Source organism: Zosterops lateralis (assembly GCF_965231275.1).
Source record: "Zosterops lateralis genome assembly, chromosome: Z".
Taxonomy (NCBI): Eukaryota; Metazoa; Chordata; class Aves; order Passeriformes; family Zosteropidae; genus Zosterops; species Zosterops lateralis.
The window spans coordinates 56643716-56662656 of NC_139800.1; the positions used below are offsets into that span (position 1 = coordinate 56643716).

Sequence of the window (18941 nt, forward strand, 5' to 3'; positions counted from 1 at the left end):
TGTTGAGAGCAGCCCTACAGGAAGGACTTGGGATGCTGCTGGATGAGAGGCTGGACACGACCCAGCCATGGCACTCACAGCCCAGAAAACCAAATGTGTCCTGGGCTGCATCCAAAGCAGTGTGGGCAGCAGAAGAGGGAGGGGATTCCGCCCCTCTGCTCTGCTCTGGTGAGATCCCACTGCAGTGTCCAGCTCTGGGGTCCCCACACAGGAAAGACAAGGACTTCTTGTATCTAACGCAAAAGGGGGCCACAAAGATAAAAAGGGATAGAACATGTCTCCTAAGAGAACTGGGACTGTTCAGTTTGGAGAAGGCTCTGAGGAGACCTCATTGTGGCCTTTGGTACCTGAAGAAGGCCTACAACAAAGTTGGAGAGGCATTTTATACCATGACTTGTGGAAATAAAACCAGGGGCAATGGACTCAAACTGAAAAATAAACAGTTTAGTTTGGGTATTAGGAACAAACCCTTTATTGTAGGACTGGTGAGGCACTGGAACAGGTTGCCCAAGGAAGTGGTGGATGTTCCACTTTCTGCCCCACAGTTTGCGCTTCACAGTTTGAAGGTGCTGGAGCTGTTCAACATAAAGAATGAATCCTTCTCATAACAAAAATCATTGATCACTACATTACAAAAAGATGTTGCTACTGTCAATTTGCAGCTCTCTACTATATTTTCTTCTAATTTTGTAAGTGAAAAGAATTAGATAATTTATTCATCACCATGTTGCAGCTGAAACCATGCTTAGCTTGCATCCTTGTGCAGCATCCAGTGAACTAAGGCTGTTCTTTTTCCTCATAAAGGTGTCAAGGACAGGGGTAAGAAACACTTCTTTTAAAGAATTGTTTGATGAAAGATGAGACAGTATTTTATTTATTTCAGTTTAACCATTTATCTAGAAACAAAATATTTTCTTGGCAGACAAATAAGGTGTAGCATTCCGCCAGGCTCAGCTTCACCTTACTCCTCTACAGCATATCTCATGTCACAGTAGCACATTCTTTGTTAGAGTCTATTTTGTATTCCTCTTTGTCTGAAAGTACTGCTTTTATGTGAAATATTTTTGGCATAAAAAATTTGCACTAATTAATTCTTTTGTGTTCTAACTTTTAAGCCACGTTTTCTCCCTTGCTTGGTTAAATGGCATGAAAATTGCACAGTAAAAGAATTAGATACTTGACAGATGTTTTCCAACTATATCCTTAGATACAGATCAGTTTTACTGTTTTCTGTGGGGTTTGTTAGGGGTTTTTTTTGTGGTGGTTTATTGGGGTTTTTGTTGTTGTTGTTTGGTTGATTGGTTTTTAATGAGGACAGAAAATAAATTTCTGCATTAAAAAATTTTCAAAATCTGATGTGTGAGTATGTCTGTTGTCAAACTTCGCTCATACAATATAGTACCTTAATAAGAAGGTTCACTGACTTTTCATTTTCAAGCATATGGAGTAACTTAACAATTAATCTGACAAATTAAAAATAACCCTTATCAGATAAACTTTAAAAAAAAAAATCCCCAACCAACAAAAAAACCCCCACAAACCAAAACACAAAATTCTTTGCAGTGCAAGGATTTTCTTCAAAATTAAAAAAAAAAATACACATTTCTTCTCTTAAAAATAATTTCAAATCCTTTTAACAGAGTTGTATTATGTTTTATATATTATAGTGACTTTACTGTTATTGCTGATATTTCTTATCATTCATATAATTTCACCTTTTTTCCCCCCATAATTGTGCTCTAGGTTCAATGTTTCGATACAGAACATTTTAAAATGGTCACTTCCTAACACTGCTCCTTTAACCCCGTCCCTCATCTGGATTTTAACACTTGCAAAAATGTATGGCCTGGATATGATGGTTCTCTAAGGCTGAACTTAACAATCAAATTGGAAATAGGAACTGTAAAATTAATTTTTGGAGTGGAAATTTGCCAGAAGTTTCTCTGACACTCTACTGTCTTTTCTATAATTCCTTACAGAGGGGAATTAAATTGTGAAACAGTCAGTTAAACTCAGTACAAAGAATAAGGGATGCAGACCATCCACCAACAATGCTGCAGGAGGCATGAAGTGGGCATGCATTTGTGAATTTATGTCAACGTGTATTGTCAACATGTATAGGCTTATCCACTACGGTGCAAATCTAGAGAAGACAGTTAAAAATAGCAGTGGAGACAGACGAAAGCAGACTTCAGCATGGTTTAATAATCTGTCCAGAAGGCTTGGAAAGCCCTCTCTTAAGTCTAGGCTGGCATGTCTTCACATCACATACAGATCAGAGCAAATACAGAGCTGTCTGCATGTCCTGCCATCACTACAGTACTGCAGTGTAGACACATCCAGAAATAGTGCTACTGCAGATATGTTAATCTTAAAACTGCATTTGCAAAAAGCAAAGCCTGGAAGCTTACTGTAAAGCATATGGGACCTGATGAGGACCATATGCTGGAGAGAGTGTCCATTTTGTTAAATTCCATTAGCTGGAATTGTGCTAATTCTTCCCGCTACAGAACCTGCTTCCTGTGTACCCCTGGAGGACTTCCTTTTACTCCTGTACCATGTGTTGGTTGGCGGCTCCTGTGGGGATTCAGAGTCAGGCCTGATTAACCTGAACTACATGGACAGCAATTCACCCAGCTTTACTGTCTGATGAAGAGACACCATACACTCAGCAGGCATCTGGGGACAACCTCATCACATGTGAACAGCATTCATTCCTCTCCATTCCAATGCTGGGTTCTGAACCTCTAACCCAAGCAGGCATATTCATTACCTACTGAGTCAAGGCCAGTCATTTCAGAAGAACATCAAGGTACCAATGCCTTTATCTATTACTGCTGCTAACAGGGGGATAACTTATTGTGAAGCAGAAACAAAGAGCTGATAAAATCCTTCAAATTCAGGACCTCCTCTTCTCCAACAGTGATTTGCTGCATGGCAGCAACACTACAGCTCCTCTACTGGCTCCAGACTACAAACCACAACAGACACTACATCCTCTCAAGGATGGCTTACTACCATTTGTCCAGCAAGTGACCAAAGGCATCCACTCACGTCCTTAAACTGACTGCATAGTGAATGACTCACTTTGAAGAGATTTTGTGCGTATTTTGCTGAATCACAACCAGAAGACAAGTTAAGAAGGAATGCAGTTATTCAGCATACTTTCCTCCCTTAGCAGGAGAGTATAAAGACACACAGGAGCTAATGTTGATTCCAACAATTAAAGATCTGGTAGGAATTGGATCACAGCAGCAGGGATTACATACAGGCTGATTTAGTGCGGCAAGAAGCAAGCTAGTGAAATACATAAAGTCTGGGGTGCAGGGATTAACATTCTGCGCTGCTACCTGTCTCTTTATGGAAACCCTGAGCACATGCACAGTTGTGCTCCAATTAATTGTCTGGACCTGAGCATCTCAGCACTAAAACACAGCCAAACCTCCAGTCACCACACAGGATTATTCCAGTAGACTCCAGTAAACTGGGAGGAGCTGCTGACTCCATTGAAGAGATGCCCTGCAGACATCCTGACAAATTATAAGGCTGGACAATCACCAACCATATGAAACTTAACAAGGGCAAAAGATATATTCTGCACCTTGGACAGGGCAACCCTGGCTGTAAGGACAGACTGAGAGGCTGGAGAAGGAATCAAAGGTCCCAAGAAACAGGATCTGATGGTTCTGATCAAGAGAAAGCTGAGTCAACATTATGCCCTGGCAGTCAAAAGGCCCAACTGTACACTGGGGTGCATCAAGCACATGGAAGAATTCCTCTATGTTATAAATGTAAATTTGGTACCTACATGAGCAATACTCTCAGTTCTTGTCAACAAAAGAAAAATATCCCACATCTTGGGGTGCATCAGGTACAGCATCACCAGACAGGCAAGGGAGGGGATTGTCCCACTCCGCTTTGCACTGGAGCAGTCTCGCCTTGAGTGCTGGGGGCAGTTGTGCTGGGGCCACAACACAAAAAAGACATTGAGCTGTTAGAGAGGGTCCAAAGGAGGGCCATGAGGATGGTGAAGGGCCCTGAGGGGAAGCTGTGTGAGGAGTGGCTGAGGTCACTTGGTCTGTTCAGCCTGGAGGAGACTGAGGGGAGAGCTCACTGCAGTTACAACTTCTTGTAAGAGGAAGAGAAGTGATAGACACTGATTTGTTCTCTCTGGTAACCAGTGACAGAACCCAAGGAAATGGCCTTAAGTTGTGTCAGAGGAAATTTAGACTGGATATTAGGAAAAGGTTCTTCACCCAGGGAAGTGGTTGCTGCATTAAGCCTGTCAGAGTTTTAATGTTAACAAGAAGCAAATAATTAATGATGTAAGGTATAACTCATTCTCCTGGTGATTCTGTTCTGTAACTCAAGGTAAGTTTTTGGCCATGTCCTAGCAACAACCACAAATAATTGTGTTTTATCCAGAGCACAGCATATGAGTCTGCAAAATTCTAACATCCTAGACATCTACATAATTCAGACACATACCCTAAGACTCTTTCTACGTAACAAGAGGTGAAATGAGTACACTTATACTTAGCACAGTAGAATGTGGGTCAGAGAATATGACACAGTTTATTTACCTTACTAGCACTCTTCCGCTTCTCTGTGTGGTATATTTCCCATATATATTTTGCTTCATTTTGCTTTTTTTTGTTTGGTTTTAAAAGCATCTTGGAGACAGCTTTTACAAATATTCAAATTAGCGTCTCAACAGGCTGACAACTTCAATATTTAAAATCTTGAGCCCATTCAAAAGCAACTCCTGGGATCTTCATTAATTTACTACTGTGACTCAACTGGAACTGATAGCATAGTATATAAAAGGCAGAATATTTACATTTGAATTTTAGTAAAAGAGAACATGAGGTACATGCACATATAAGCAGTTAAAGGTATTTCCTAATTCAAAAAAAAAAAAAAAGAGGCCAGTCAGTATGGCGAGATCCTGCAGAAGAACTACATGGATTAATAACCCACAGAGAACTACAGCTCCAAATCACAATCACATGCATGCTTCTGTCATGCACATCACAGATTCACAGAATAGCTGGGGGTGGAAGGGACCTCTGGAGATCATTGAATCCAATCCCTCCGATAAAGCAGGCTCACCCAGAGCAGGATCATGTCCAGGCTGGCCCAGGAAAGAGACTCCACAACCTCTCTGGGCAGCCTGTTCCAAGAAAGCTATGCAGCACAGCCTGATTTTTAGTCACAAATGTAAACAAGTTGGTTAAAATGGCTAGGTTGAAGGGAAGTGCTAAGTTCCTGATTAGAATTTCATTTTAAATGGAAAGCTCCAGATTGATTCAGTAACAATAAAACAGAAGGGGGAGAAGGGGGAGGATTTATATATAATAAGAGGTCATGTAGTACACTGCATTGAGTTCAAAAGATAAGTAAGACAATGGTTTTTAATCTGGTATAAACAAAAATAATGCCAGCAATTTGACTGCAAACAAGAACTGAGGAAATTGAACTGAAAAGGAAATGCTTACAGCAAACTTCACAAACCCAATGCTATGTTTTAACCAGAAAAAATACACTTTGAAGTGCTGTTTCATAATTCTTTATGAAGTGCAAATCAACCATACTCAATAGTCAAAATAAGCTTTTGTAAACATTCCTTAACGTACAAGAAAACATACCTAATGAAGTATTGCCCCGACTGCCAAACTGTGACAGCTGAATTGCACTTTTCTTTGATAACTCTAAGACCTTCAGACCTCTGAATCACTTGGAGCTTTATTGTAGAAGATGAAATCACAGTTCCACCTTAGACAGGTAAATAGCAGATGATATTTCTAGCACAAAAATTAATTATTTCCCCCCTCAGTTTAAAACTCTCTTAGGGACTGAAATCAATAAAGTATCTGATGCATATGTTCTATCTTCTTGTTTCCAATGGTTCCACTGTGCATACAAATCTATTGTAGAAACTCATTTGCATTTAAAGAGAAATTCCCTTGTGTTTACTATGCACCTGTTCCATGTAAGCCTATCTTCTCTACCTCCTTTGAGAAACAACAGATCTGCCAGAAAGAGAGGGAGCACAGACACAATGCTACTACAAGTCCTCCTGCCAATTATCTAAGCACCATTTCCTTCCGTTTACTTTAGTTATGGTCCTATTCGGACAAGAGTTGAAAAAAAACTACTATTCGCTCTTCCAAAATCCAATGTTTCTCAACTTTTTTTAACGCATTTTTCATTTTGACAATGAACATATACATTTCAACTGTTAAAAAAATCACTGTATTTGCTAAGCAACACACAGTAAGGCAGTGGCAAAGAGATTACTTACAGACTTGCACATGAAAAATATAAACTTTTCTTTATTTTACTTGGTATTAATTTTAATTACCATGGCTGTTTAATGAAGAACGAGAATTTCTCCTCTTGACATCTATCTGAAAAGAGATGCAGGTTTATTCTAGTAAAATTAAAATTAAAAAAATAATTGTTCCCTGCCTCCTTGGTCATGATTCATGGAGCTTCATGCACACAATCAGAGACAGACAAGGGTGCAGATAAAGCTGTACCACACACTTTATCTAGTCAGCAGAAACATCTAAACACCAGATGAGGGAGATAACTTGCTGCATCCCACAAAGGTTGCTGAACTACTGGTCTTTGTGCTCATGAGATGCAGCATCGCTGCTCCATGACACCAAACAATGTCACAAGTGCCATCATCCCTGCGCCACTGCCAACAGGATTTTTGTGCTGCTGTGACAGAGGAGTCACCCCACAGGGCTGCCTCTGGCAGTCTGCTCCCCTTTCTGGCCGGCATCTCCTCACACGTGGAGGCAGAGCTACTTGTGTGTCTCCAGAGGACAGAAGCTACAACAGCTGCAGCAGGGCTGTCATGCTTTCCCCTTCCTGATTCTTATCAGACAAGCGTCCAAGGACAGAGTTGCTGTGGAAGTAGGCATAGGTATGAGACATCCTGGAAGAGGACTGTAAGACCTGTGCCAATGCAGGTGATATTCCACCTCAGGTGTGTGTGCGATGAAGACTTCTTCCACTTATGGAGTCCACATTGGAACAGATTTCAGCTGCCAGGAAAACTGGACGACTGGGAAGCAGAGGGACGCTTTCAAGCTCTGCTGATGCCCAGTCAAGAAACAGTTACTAAATATGTAATATTTGGGATTACAGTTTTGCAATTAAGAAAAAAATGACTTATCACTTATTCACAGTACCCCATGAAGGAACTCAATCTTTAAGGATACCTTTAGTCACCTTGTTCAAGCAGTCTAACTTTACACACAGCTCTTTGTAAACTCGGAAGCTGGCCCCAAAGAACTCATGACATACTTACTTTCAATGTTGCTGTCATTAGAGAAAAAAAAATATTAAAACAAGCAGCTTCTAGCTAATGTAAACTACTATTTTCTACAGAATGTCCTTACCTGAAAGACTGCCCATCTCCTTATGCCAAAATGACATAAGAGCATTCTGAATAGCCTGCACTGGACTGCTTCCTCAAAAGAGAAGAACTCTTTTTTTTATTATTATTTTTAACAGGCTTCTTGATTTTGGAGGCAACTCTACACTGGACCAGTACTCTGATGTAGTTCTATATCACTCACATTTTCAACAAGCTACAAGTCACACACATGCCTTCTGCAGCACACTGAATCAATGATATCAACCCGAAATCACAAACACCTGAAAAATAGGCGAACTGCCAGTTTAGGACAGTGTAAGCGACTGTATTAAGCAGAATGGTCAGTTTGCATAAGCTGGTCTTTGACACATGAAAACGTGCAGAAATTAAGCATACCACCCCTTACAAAGGGAGCCTTCTCACTACAAGCCTTTTCACTCATGGGTGAACTATGCTAACTAAGGAATACTTGAAGGGAAAGTGACAATTTTTTGTACTGTAACTAGTGATTTTGTACTGTAACTAGGCAAGTGTCTCTGACAACTGAACAGGTCAAATTCTAATTGTTTTATTCAGATGAAAAGTGCTTCTCACTGTGTGTAAACTACCTCTTGAGTGACCCCTCAAGCCTGCTCTTGACACCAGTTTTTCATCTTACCTGCTAAACCTTCAAAATGTGGCTCCAGTATTGCATGGGGCATGTTTGCAGACCTAGCAGTATGAAGACAGAAGTGGCTTACCAAGTTCACCAGCCATGAGCTCACACATGAGCTAGTTGCAGAGGATTTTAGGGTGAAGAAACTCATGTTTATGGCCGATAGTAAGGCAACAGGTCATGCTTTTTATGGCTTCCTGGAAGCACATGCAGTGCACATAACTCCTACATTCAGTAAGGGCAGGACACCATTAAAAGTCTGCTACAGCACACTGCACAAGGCTAAATGCATGCACATCATTCAACATAATTTCTGGCAACAAGATCAGTACTATTTGCACAAAATAGAAAATTATTTTGATTTTCCAATGATATGATTTTATAACTTTCTTCAGCTATTTAAATAACAGAAAATGGTCCAACATCCAAGCGGTTTGCTTCAGAATAATTTTTTAAAAACTTTTTTTCAGTTACCTTTTGCTGTTGGAATGCTGAGGTATAAAAAGAGGCTAAGATGCTAAGATTTTCCATGGAAAACACAAGGCACTAGCCGTTTTCTGGCGGGTTTTGGGGTGAGGGGACTTTTTGAGGAACGGTTGTGACTGACTAATATCTCAGTAAGAGATGTGGCTTTAAGCCAACCACTGAAAGTGCTCTAAGGTGATAACATTGACAGTGAAGACTAAGACTGTTTAGGTGCTGGTTTGTATCCAGCATCATCAGAACCTGATCGTTGAGCTCTTCTTTATATAAATTACATCAGCTGACATAAAACACTCCTTGATGCAGGTATGAGAAAGGTTTGATCCCTGCCACGGCAAAAACGCGATTCTGCATTGACCAAGTATAAGCCTCGGAGCATGTTCCTACCAGACAACTTGGCATTCGTTTCCCCACAGTTACAAACATGCAACTCCTACTTGATTCTCTTCCAGATTTCGGCTCGCCCGGCGGGGCAGGAGGTGCTGACGGCGGGGTGCCCGCCCGGCTCCGAGCGGAGTATGGGCAGATCCGCGGCGGGCGCGGGTGTCAGCGGCTCCCACCGCGCTGCCGGGGCTTCGCTCGGCTGACATCACGTACGCGCTCAGCCCCGGCGAGACCCGCCGCGTTCAGCCCTGATTTCATGCGGAAAGCACTTCCCCGGGGCGGGATGGCGGGGCCCGGGGCCGGGGCTCGCCCCCCGCCGCCGCTCCGGCCCCGCTCCGGCCCCGCTCCCCCAGCCCCGCTCCGGCCCCGGGGACGCCTCGGCGGGGACGCGCCCCCAGCGCCGCCCGCACCCTCCGCACCCGCGGGGCACCCGGGCCGGGCTCCGCGCCCTCCCTCCCTCCCGCCGCCCCGGGGGCAGCGCTGTCGCCGGCAACAAAGCCCCGTCCGCTCCGCTCCGCTCGGCTCTCCTCACCTCAGCCCTGCGCTCCGCTCGGCCGCGGCCGTTCCCGGGCAGCCGGGGCTGATGGAGACGGGGAAGAACCCAGCTGCCGCCTCTCGGCTGCCGCCCCCCGCCGCTCCCCGCCGGTGCAGGCAGCGCCCCGCCCTCCGCCCCTGCCCCGCCACCGGGCAGCCGCCGGCAGGAGCGGGAGGAGGCGAGGGAGAGGGAGAGAGGGAGCGGGAGAAGGAGGGAGGGAGGGAGGGGAGGGGGCGGCTCCGCCCGGCCCGGCTGCGTCACAATGCGGGGGGCGCTGCACGTGACCGGCGGCGCGGGGCGGGGGCGCGCCTGGCGGGGCTCCCCCCCCCCGCCCCGGGATTATCCCCCCGGGATTGTCCCCCCGGGATTGTCCCCGCCGGAGCTGCCGCCCCCCAGCGCCGGCTCTGCGCCCCGCGGGTCCTGCGCGCCTGGGGAGCGATTGCCCCGGTGCGGAGCGCCTGGCGCCCCGCCGCGCTAAACGTAATGGGAGTGCGCAGCTCGAACCTGGAAATGCCGAGTTTCAATCCGCTCACATCTGTTTAAAATAAAACTTGGTGGGTTTGAGGGTAGATTTTTTTAAAATTTATTTTATTTTATTGTGGTCTGCTGTAAAACCTGGAAAGCCTCGCTGCTTCATTCTGGTGAATAGGTTCAGTAGGGCAGTGGCGGTGACATCCTTGTGCACCTTCCCACCGAGCTGGTCCCACCTGCCTTGGCGAGAAACCAGCGTTTTCTCCCGCAGGGCTGCCAAAGGTGGTTCTGTAGCCCGGGCTGCGGGTGCCGATGGGCCGGGCAGAACCCGCCCCGTGTCCCTCGGCCACCGCAGGGGTGCAGGAGGAGAGCACCCCTCCAAACAGGTTAGCCCCAGTCATGCCTTGCCATCCAGGCATCTGATGGCAGCAGGAGGAGAGCAGAAAAGTGAACCTTTGGCCGGGTTTTCCTCTTTGTGATGTAGTTTTGTTTCCCCCTTGTTTACATAGGCACATTTTCCATCCTGTCTCTTAAAATGTGTCCCTTTATGTACCTTTACACCTTCGGCTACTTTTGTGTGTTTTTACCTTTCAAACACAGAACATCTCCAATTTCATTTACTCTGATGAGTGAGGACTGCAAAAGCCCTCTCTCAGAAGAAAAATGCTTAGAGGAAATTTTTTTTAAGAGAATTTAAGGTAGTTTGGCATTTTGGAAGACGGCTGCCCACAGAACACACAGCACGCTCAGCAGTACCACAAGCATGCCCACATCAGTCAGCACATAGCACTGCTCTGGACGTGTCTCTGAAAATGGGGAAAACACTTCAGTGTCCAGCTAAGTAGGTCTCTGTTCTTGCTGTAGGGATTTCTAGTGAAAGTGCCTAAACTCCCTACTCCCCCAATTTTAATTCTGCTTAATCCTGAGACACAGTCATCAGACAGCAACAACCTTGAGAAGCTTGTCATCTGAACACAGGAACCTGGATGGGAAAGGAAATATACTCCTCCATGACATGTTACTTGAGCTATCTAGGAGCTGCAGCATCGTGCATTTTCAGCTTATTTAATATACCTGCCCAGGAGTTAAAAGCTGTTATATTTCTTTCTTTTTAAATTACATTTTTTTAAAGATGTATAGGAAACAAACTTGAATATGAATTACAGTGATGGGTTCTAATGTTTATGTGCAAGGCCAACTGTGTGGTGCAATACTATCTTGACCACCTGTGCATATTGAACAAGGAGAAAGGAGTACTTTGAACAGGTCTTCTGCTTTTATGTCTTTTGCTTTTAGGAAAAAGGTGTTTGGATACTGCACATTTCACACTTGTACATATATGGAGATAATAACCATTTGGGGTATTTGTAATGTACTTAATTAGGTGGTTTTATCCAGGAATTTTGGTCAGCTGTGTGTGATTAAATGGTTTGAAAGGAATGCAGGTCAGCTCCAGAATACAATGTCATTGTATGCCCTGCCTGACAAACAGTGTTGATGAAAAAAACAAAACCAAGAAAATGTTATTTTAATTTAGAGTCTATTAAAAAACATTCATATGTCAATAGAATTTGTAAGATAAAAGCTTGCCTAGCATCTTTGTATGTGTTAAATGCAATAGTATCTCAATTAGTACTGATAACCCTGTTTGTGTATGTACTTCTGACATCATGGCTGAAAATATTGTTTAAATAAGAAGTGCTAATTAGGCTGTATGTAAAAAAACCCTTAAATTACTCTATAAAACTTCAGTTCTTGTAAGAACTTCTGGATGGATTTTTACTGCCAGTTACATGGCCCCATCATTATTTTTGTCTAAAATAAAACCACAGAATGTTAGCTCTCTTCTTACTGTGCATGCAGATACAAACATTTGCTGAAGTAGTAAAAAGCTTGCCATTGATAACCCTATTCCCAATGGAGTAAAGTGATTAAAAAATGTTGCTCATTGTTTTTCTACTATGTCTCTCCAGCATCATTTAGTGGCTTGCTGAACCTCGGTATTCGTACATGGTGAAAGCCAAGGCCAGTATTTGTGTCAGCTGCAGAGTATGGCTGGATGCACATGAGAACAGACTTACCTGTGGCCCACATCATGGGCCCATGGCAGTCAGCAGCAATCACAGCACCCATCAGTGATCCAATACATTGACTTCAATAAACACAAGACAAAACCCACCATTACTTTTGAATTTCTTCTAGGAGATAAGTTTGAGACATTTGAAAGTGTAGTGCTTGATGCCACTGCTCATGAAGATATGACCACATCATACTTAAGGCACAAAGCCCATGGAGACATTTCCTGCAAGAGATTTTCTCTTTCTATGCAGAACCAAGGCTGGTGCCTCTATACTTGTTTCTGGATATGTGCAGCAGTCTTGTGAAGCAAAAGGTAGACAGGAACAGACAGGAGGCAGCAGAAGCCTGGAGGAGATGAGCCCAGCAAAATACAGTACATTGTCATTTCTTCCAGAGCATTAAGGCTGGGTATCAGTGTTGTACAGTAATTCTTTAGCAGTTGGTAACCTTAGGGACTTTATGTAATTAATACATACAGGCAGCCTGTGGACTTCCAGATGGTGACCTAGGACTGCTGATTATAATATCATTATCATGATATAGTATCTCCACCAAGGAACATCACATTAACAGTATCATATTAAGCAAAATGTATCAATTGCGATGTAAGAGTATTTCCTGAAATAACAAAGAACAAGCTTCAGTTCCATCAAATGATGAACTATGATGACTCACAGTCATTCAAGGCAGTCATTGGGTCTTAGATATTCTCTTTTAAAAGAAATTTAAAAGATTTGAAACACATTTAGCTTTAAGAATCAGCAAGAGCAACTACCATTTTTAGAGCATGACAGAATTTATATACTGATTTCAAAAGACTGAGTCCAAACCAGGTGAATTTTTCCTGTCTTCACCTTCAGATTCTGAGTGGAGGTAAACAGGACACAGATCTAGTCAACCATGCATCTAACTTTTTAAAAGCATATTTCCTAATGTTTCCCACCTTCGGCCTACCCTGCAATAAATACATAAAATATTTTTCTCAATTTGGAATAAAACACTTTAATTCTTAGAAGCACATAAGAATATAGCAAATAATGGCATAGGCACAATTCTGTTAGGTTGAGAAAATGATGGCAGTATTGCACAGACTGCTAGAAGTAATACCTTACTGTTTCACCTTGATTATGGTAAACACTACCACACATATGCTGACAAATAAGTTGACTGTCTCAACTTCATGGAACTGCTACATGAAGGACAATTGAGACTACATAGCTGTGACTGCAATAAAACAATTCTTTTTCTGCTGTGTTTTTGCATTGTTTGCAGTGCTTGTAATGCCTGAACCTGATCTGTTAGCCCACAGTGGGCCAATCTGACATCAGCAGAATTCAGAAAGCAAGAGTTTGCCTTGAAAAGAATGCAGATCAGTTCCTTATCCATAAGAAGAGAGAGGCTTACAATAACACAAATTATTAGTTCTAAACATCTTTCAATGCATATAGCTTTGTTTCTGGGATTGGGCAGAAAGTATTTTCTGCAATCTTAAGAGGCCATTTAGTTGGCAGTATTGTGGGCGGAGAGGAGACTCAAGCCTGGGCTTTATTAAATGCTTATTTATTTGATCTATTCTGCTGGATAAATCACACAGAGAATTTCACAATGTGACATCCAAGGTCCTGCTCACACATTTGGCACAGCTGTGCAGAAGAACTGAACATAGTATGTATGGTTGGAAAGCTAGTACATGGCAGTACATGGCATTACTGCATCAAAAGGTCAGGGACAATTACCATAATCAGCTACTCTGTTTTCTGGCATAAAGCCCCACAATTCCTGGCTGAACTAGAGAATGTTTTTCAGAAAGTGATCTAATCTTGATTACTGCACTCCTAGCACCGTTATTGTAATAGATCATTAGTTTCACTGTGAAATTATGTATGCTTTGTCCATCTTCTCATTCAGCTTGAGTTTAGAGATTCTGACTTTGCCCAGTGTAATTAGGAAACTATCCATTCTCTTAGGTTTTGTTACCATCTATGTATTTAAAGCATATTTTCAAGCCTCCTTCCAAAAGTTTTTTGGATAGATTATAAAGATTTCTTAAAACTTCCCTGATATTTTGACAGTAATACAAGCCCACGACTTTGAATTTTTGAATATTTGACATCACAGATTTTTCATTCTGAAAATTCATTTTGTCAAATTGTAAAGCTTCTAAGTGTGATCCTCACAATGAATTACGGATCATAATAAACCTTTCTCTTTTTTTCTATCCATTATTCCTCTGCATTATGTACCAAGACCACCTTTGAATATGGCCACATTAACAAGTTGCCACAAGGCAAGACAGAATTTGAAGAAATGGATTACATGTCTGCTCCATAACTGTCCTGGTGCAGCACCTTCTCCCACCCATGCTGAAGCTAGGGGATAGGGGATATGCTCCTGTTTAAGGGGCAAGTGAATTTGCACTCTTCAGAGGATGAGAGCATGCACAGAAGCAGATCCCACAAAGCAGTTGAACCTGACCGGTTTTTGCATTATCTTACAGCATTAGGGCTTTGTGGGATTACTTGGCTACTGTTTTGTATTGGGAATATATATGGTTGGCTGTCCAGAGTTACGCTCCACTTTTCTCCCATCCTGTATGACACGCATTCTCTGATGTGATCTCACTAGGCAAGAAAAACAAGGAAGAAGAGTTGTTTTTTTAATGTGATTAGAATATAAAGATGTTGTATGGTGCCAATTCAGAGATAAGATAAAAAGTCAAAAGCCTTGGAGTTTAGGTTCAATGTCAATTTACACATATCCTTTTCAATTCATTAGGGGTATGAATGAGTCATTAGAGGAAATCCTGACTGGGGAACACATTAACTTGGATTAAGACCAAATATTATGTTTCACTTGAGCCTCAAGCAAAATCTGTACCGCCATAAACATATTGTAAGAGCCAGAAGTGAATTCCGGTCACAGCAACCCTGTGAATTAATAAAAAACTTTATAGCTTTAACCAGTATGGCACTACTGATTTGACTATTTTGAAGATGCCCCAATTAATAACATTATTTTGAGAAAGTTTAAGTCCATGCTTACTGTCAATCCCCTGGCAGAAGACTCTATTTCCTGAATTAGATCAAAGCAAGACATTTCAAACAGTCTTTAAGTAATTGCTAAAATAATGATTAAAAAAACACTCTAGAGAAAACACTCTGTAGACCAGCTGACTGTAATACAGACCTAAAAGGAAGGCAAATTGCCATTAAAAAGTTAGGGCAGAAAAGCTTCAGCTTTGGGGGTTGACCAGTGTATTGGGGCCTCTTACTTCTCTGCTGAATTGAAGAGTTCTCTCTGTGGAGGGAACTTGGGGGACACAAAGAAAAACAAAGTGTTTCTAAGCACTTAGAGAGGTGGCTTTTTGTCTGACTGACTCTCAGGCAACTCTTACAGGCATACAGTTGCACACAGACATACACAACTATCTGCATATCTACCTGTATGAAAAGAACTAAACACAATGACAGCTAAAACTAGCCCTGAAATCATTCCTTGGAAAGTCAGTTCTTTATCTCCCTTAGTTCACTTAGAAAAGAGGGTTCATTTGCTGGGTTACCTCAACAAATGAGAATATATAGTGGTCTGCTTTGGTTCTTATAAAAGTAAAGGTGCAAACAGTGGCCGCACTACTCTCATTACAGACCATTCTCATTGTGGTGCTTCGTAAACAACTCTCTGAAGACTTCTGTTATGATCAAAGGCACTATGGCTAAAAATAGTAACAGAGTTTCAATACATGGAGAGAGATGACAGCAAATAAATGTGGCACTTACACAGAAGGTTCAGTACAGGCATTTTGTGTGTGAGCATAAATACAAGGCTACAGCCACCTTTAGTAAACATGCTGCTTTGTCCTGGAAGAAAGCCAGTTCATCATTGCTGTGATCATATATTGAGAGTTTCCACCTTCTCAGTTGCTGACAAGATGCTTCTGAACATTAATGTTCACATAAGGAATAAAAATTCCCATTCAAGTTACTTATTTGGCAAATCTGTGTTTACCAGAGCTTATTAAAACCACCTGTTTGCCTGAGCTTCCATCTGCAAGACTGGAAATAGTTCTGTGAACAAAGAAAATACAGGAGAGTTCTTCTTTCCTTTACCATAATTAACATTTAGAATTAAAGATTTTTACATATTACTATACATTCCTATTGGAAAAGGGGAAATGTCTTGACAATCTTTCAAGCTGACTTAACCTGACTGCTTTAAGAAATCAAGTTTCAGGCTGATTCCTGTACAATCACAGAATCAAAGAATGGATTGGGTTTAAAGGCACCTCAAAGATCATCTAGTTTCTGCCATGGGCAGGGACACTTCCCACTGGACCATGCTGCTCATGGCCATACAGCCTGGTCTTGAGCATTTCCAGGGATAGAGCATCCACAGCTGCTTTGAGCAACTGTTCCAGTGCCTCATCATGCTCACAGCAAAGAATTTCTTCCTAATACCTAAACTAAACCTCCTCTCTTTCAATCTGAAACCATTCCCCCTTCTCCTGTCAATACGTGCTCTTGGAAAACATTCCTCTCCATTGGGCTGTCTTCAGGTGAGGGAAGGCTGCAGTTGGGTCACCCTGAAGCCTTCTCTCATTCAGGCTGAACAAACACAACTCTCAGCCTTTCTGTGTGGGAGAGGGGCTGTATCCCTACAATCAACCTGGTGGCCTTGCACTGGACTCGCTCCAACAGGTCCATGTGCTGGGACCCCAGAGCTGGATGCAGCATGCCAGGGGGTCTCACCAGAGCGGAGCACAGGGCAGAACCACAGGATTTTCTTACTTTGTACAGTAACTACAGAGGCAGTTACAAACAAGCTTATTCCAGACAGCATTTTCCTTTGGCTCTTCTGTGTTCTTTCCACTGTTGGTTTCTTCCACTGTTGTAATTACCTGTGCCTTTGCCTTCTTTGATATCTAACAGATACCTATTTAAAGTATTGGGAACTAAAGAAGAAACAGTTTATGTTCTTTTTTCTGTATTACTCTGCTGTTGCTACTAAGTAGTATTTGCCTGCAATGAATAATTCATAAAAGAATCACAATTATATAGGCATATTAGACTGTGATGCTCTTTGTAAATACTCTTGACAAGAAGTAGACCAAAACCTTAATAAGAAACAACATATTGTCCTTTATGAGGAAGAGGGCATATTTTAAAAGCACAAGCTGAACTGAAGTCTAAACTAAATTCCTCCGAACTCAGAATACCGTCTGAACCTGGAATACCAGTTCTCCCCACACGATCAATAACACAGAATCAACTTTTCCCTCTCCCAACACTCACACATGCAATTATGAACCAGCAATAAGGCAATTTGCTAGATATCATTTGAAGTCATCATTTAGTTGTTCTGATACCAAATATGGTTTCTGCCAAAGAAAACTTTGTTCGTTGTTCAAATAGCATTGTATTAAGCATTCAAAAGACTTCGAAAACTCGAAACAGCAGTCATGTCCCATGGGATTCACAGTTCTTATTGTCAATCCATCCTCTGCTCCATGAACATGCTATGATTTACAAAAATAAGACCAGAAAAAAAAAACAAACTAAAAACAATATGGGCCAAATCACAGCTGTTCTAAATTGCCATATTTTTTCCAATCAAAGAAGAATGATGTTGATTTACACCCATGAAGATTCCAACTCTGATCTTTTATTTTCTTCCTTCCAGTATGTCATAAGGAGGATAATAGTAGCCAATGATAACACATCCTGCATGGTATTCCTATTCTCTTTGTATTTGTCCTAGTATTGTGTTATTTTACACTAGATTAATTTTTCTCTTTTCTCCAGCTGTTTCTGTTTCTCCTCCTCTTTCTTTTGTGTCTTTTCCCTTGATATATTATTGTTATTTGAAATGGCAAAGAAACAGGTTCCATTTTTTTTTTCTCCAGAAGAAAACACTTATTTGAATCTCTCTTGGCAACACATTTCCCGCTCATGAGCCACCACGCAAGTACCAGTCTCTGTGCTTTGTGACATCTCTATTGCTCTAGATACTGGTTGTTATTGTGGTGTGCCTGCATAATGAGAAAAAATCCAGAATATTTAGCTTCTTGAGAGCTTTGAAAATGAAGACATTAAATTATATAATCTCCTTCTTCTACATTCTTAGCAATATGAGAGGATCACCAAGGTGTTTGAAACTTATAATTTACCAGAACAGAATTTCCTAATTTCCAAGGAAGCCTTATCTTAGCATCTAGGTGGATCCTTACATGCAATTTGTCCTCCCAGTCCAAGAACTGGAGGCCGGCAGGATTGCGCTGGGATATGCAAACCTGGCAGATGTTTCCTCCATATAACTACTATCAGCTGGTATAGTTTAGAAATGCCTTTTGGTCACTTGAAATTATTTGGGAGCTGGCCTTGGATCAGCATGAGGACCAAGCTATTCAGCCCTCCTTCCCTCACACTACTTTGTGTGATTGACAAGCCCAAATTAAATATCTCAGACAATCTGCACAAAAAATTAAAGTTTAACCCAGAAACCTACATAGTCAGATGCTCTAGCTGTACTATCAGAATTTGTACAGCAATAAACTATCACATCCCTCACTCTTTGGGGGATTATCCTGGGCCAGGTATGGTGCATTGTAATTATGAAGCCCGAAGGCTCACAGGGTTAATGGGTCATCCTCCATTAGCCCAAACAGACTGTCTCCTGGCCAGCCAAAAATCCCAAGATGTTTTTTTGCCAGCTGTTGCTTTTGGGATGTTTATTTTAAATAGTGAAGCGTGAAAAGACAAGATTTTGAACCTGGCCTAAGGGTCTGAAGTTAGTTCTTTCACTTAGGATGATATCAGGAGGAAAAAAAAGAAAAAAAAAAAAAAAAGAAAAAAAAAAAAAAAAGGCGCGGAAGTTCAAGCACTGGAGATTATGGACATAACTGTGACTTAGCTAAAAAAGGATTTGTGAACTTCAAGGATAAAATA

General features: G+C 41.9%; 1 protein-coding gene across 2 annotated transcripts in view; it reads right to left on the reverse strand.

The window, feature by feature from the left end:
- SNCAIP (synuclein alpha interacting protein) overlaps positions 1 to 9523 on the reverse strand; it is an 88335-nt gene extending 78812 nt beyond the window's left edge. For both annotated transcript variants that reach the window (XM_083884421.1, XM_083884422.1), the window contains exon 1: positions 9448 to 9523. The gene's annotated coding sequence lies outside the window, so the exon portion shown is untranslated. The remainder of the gene's footprint in view (positions 1 to 9447) is intronic.
- Positions 9524 to 18941: the final 9418 nt, after the last annotated feature.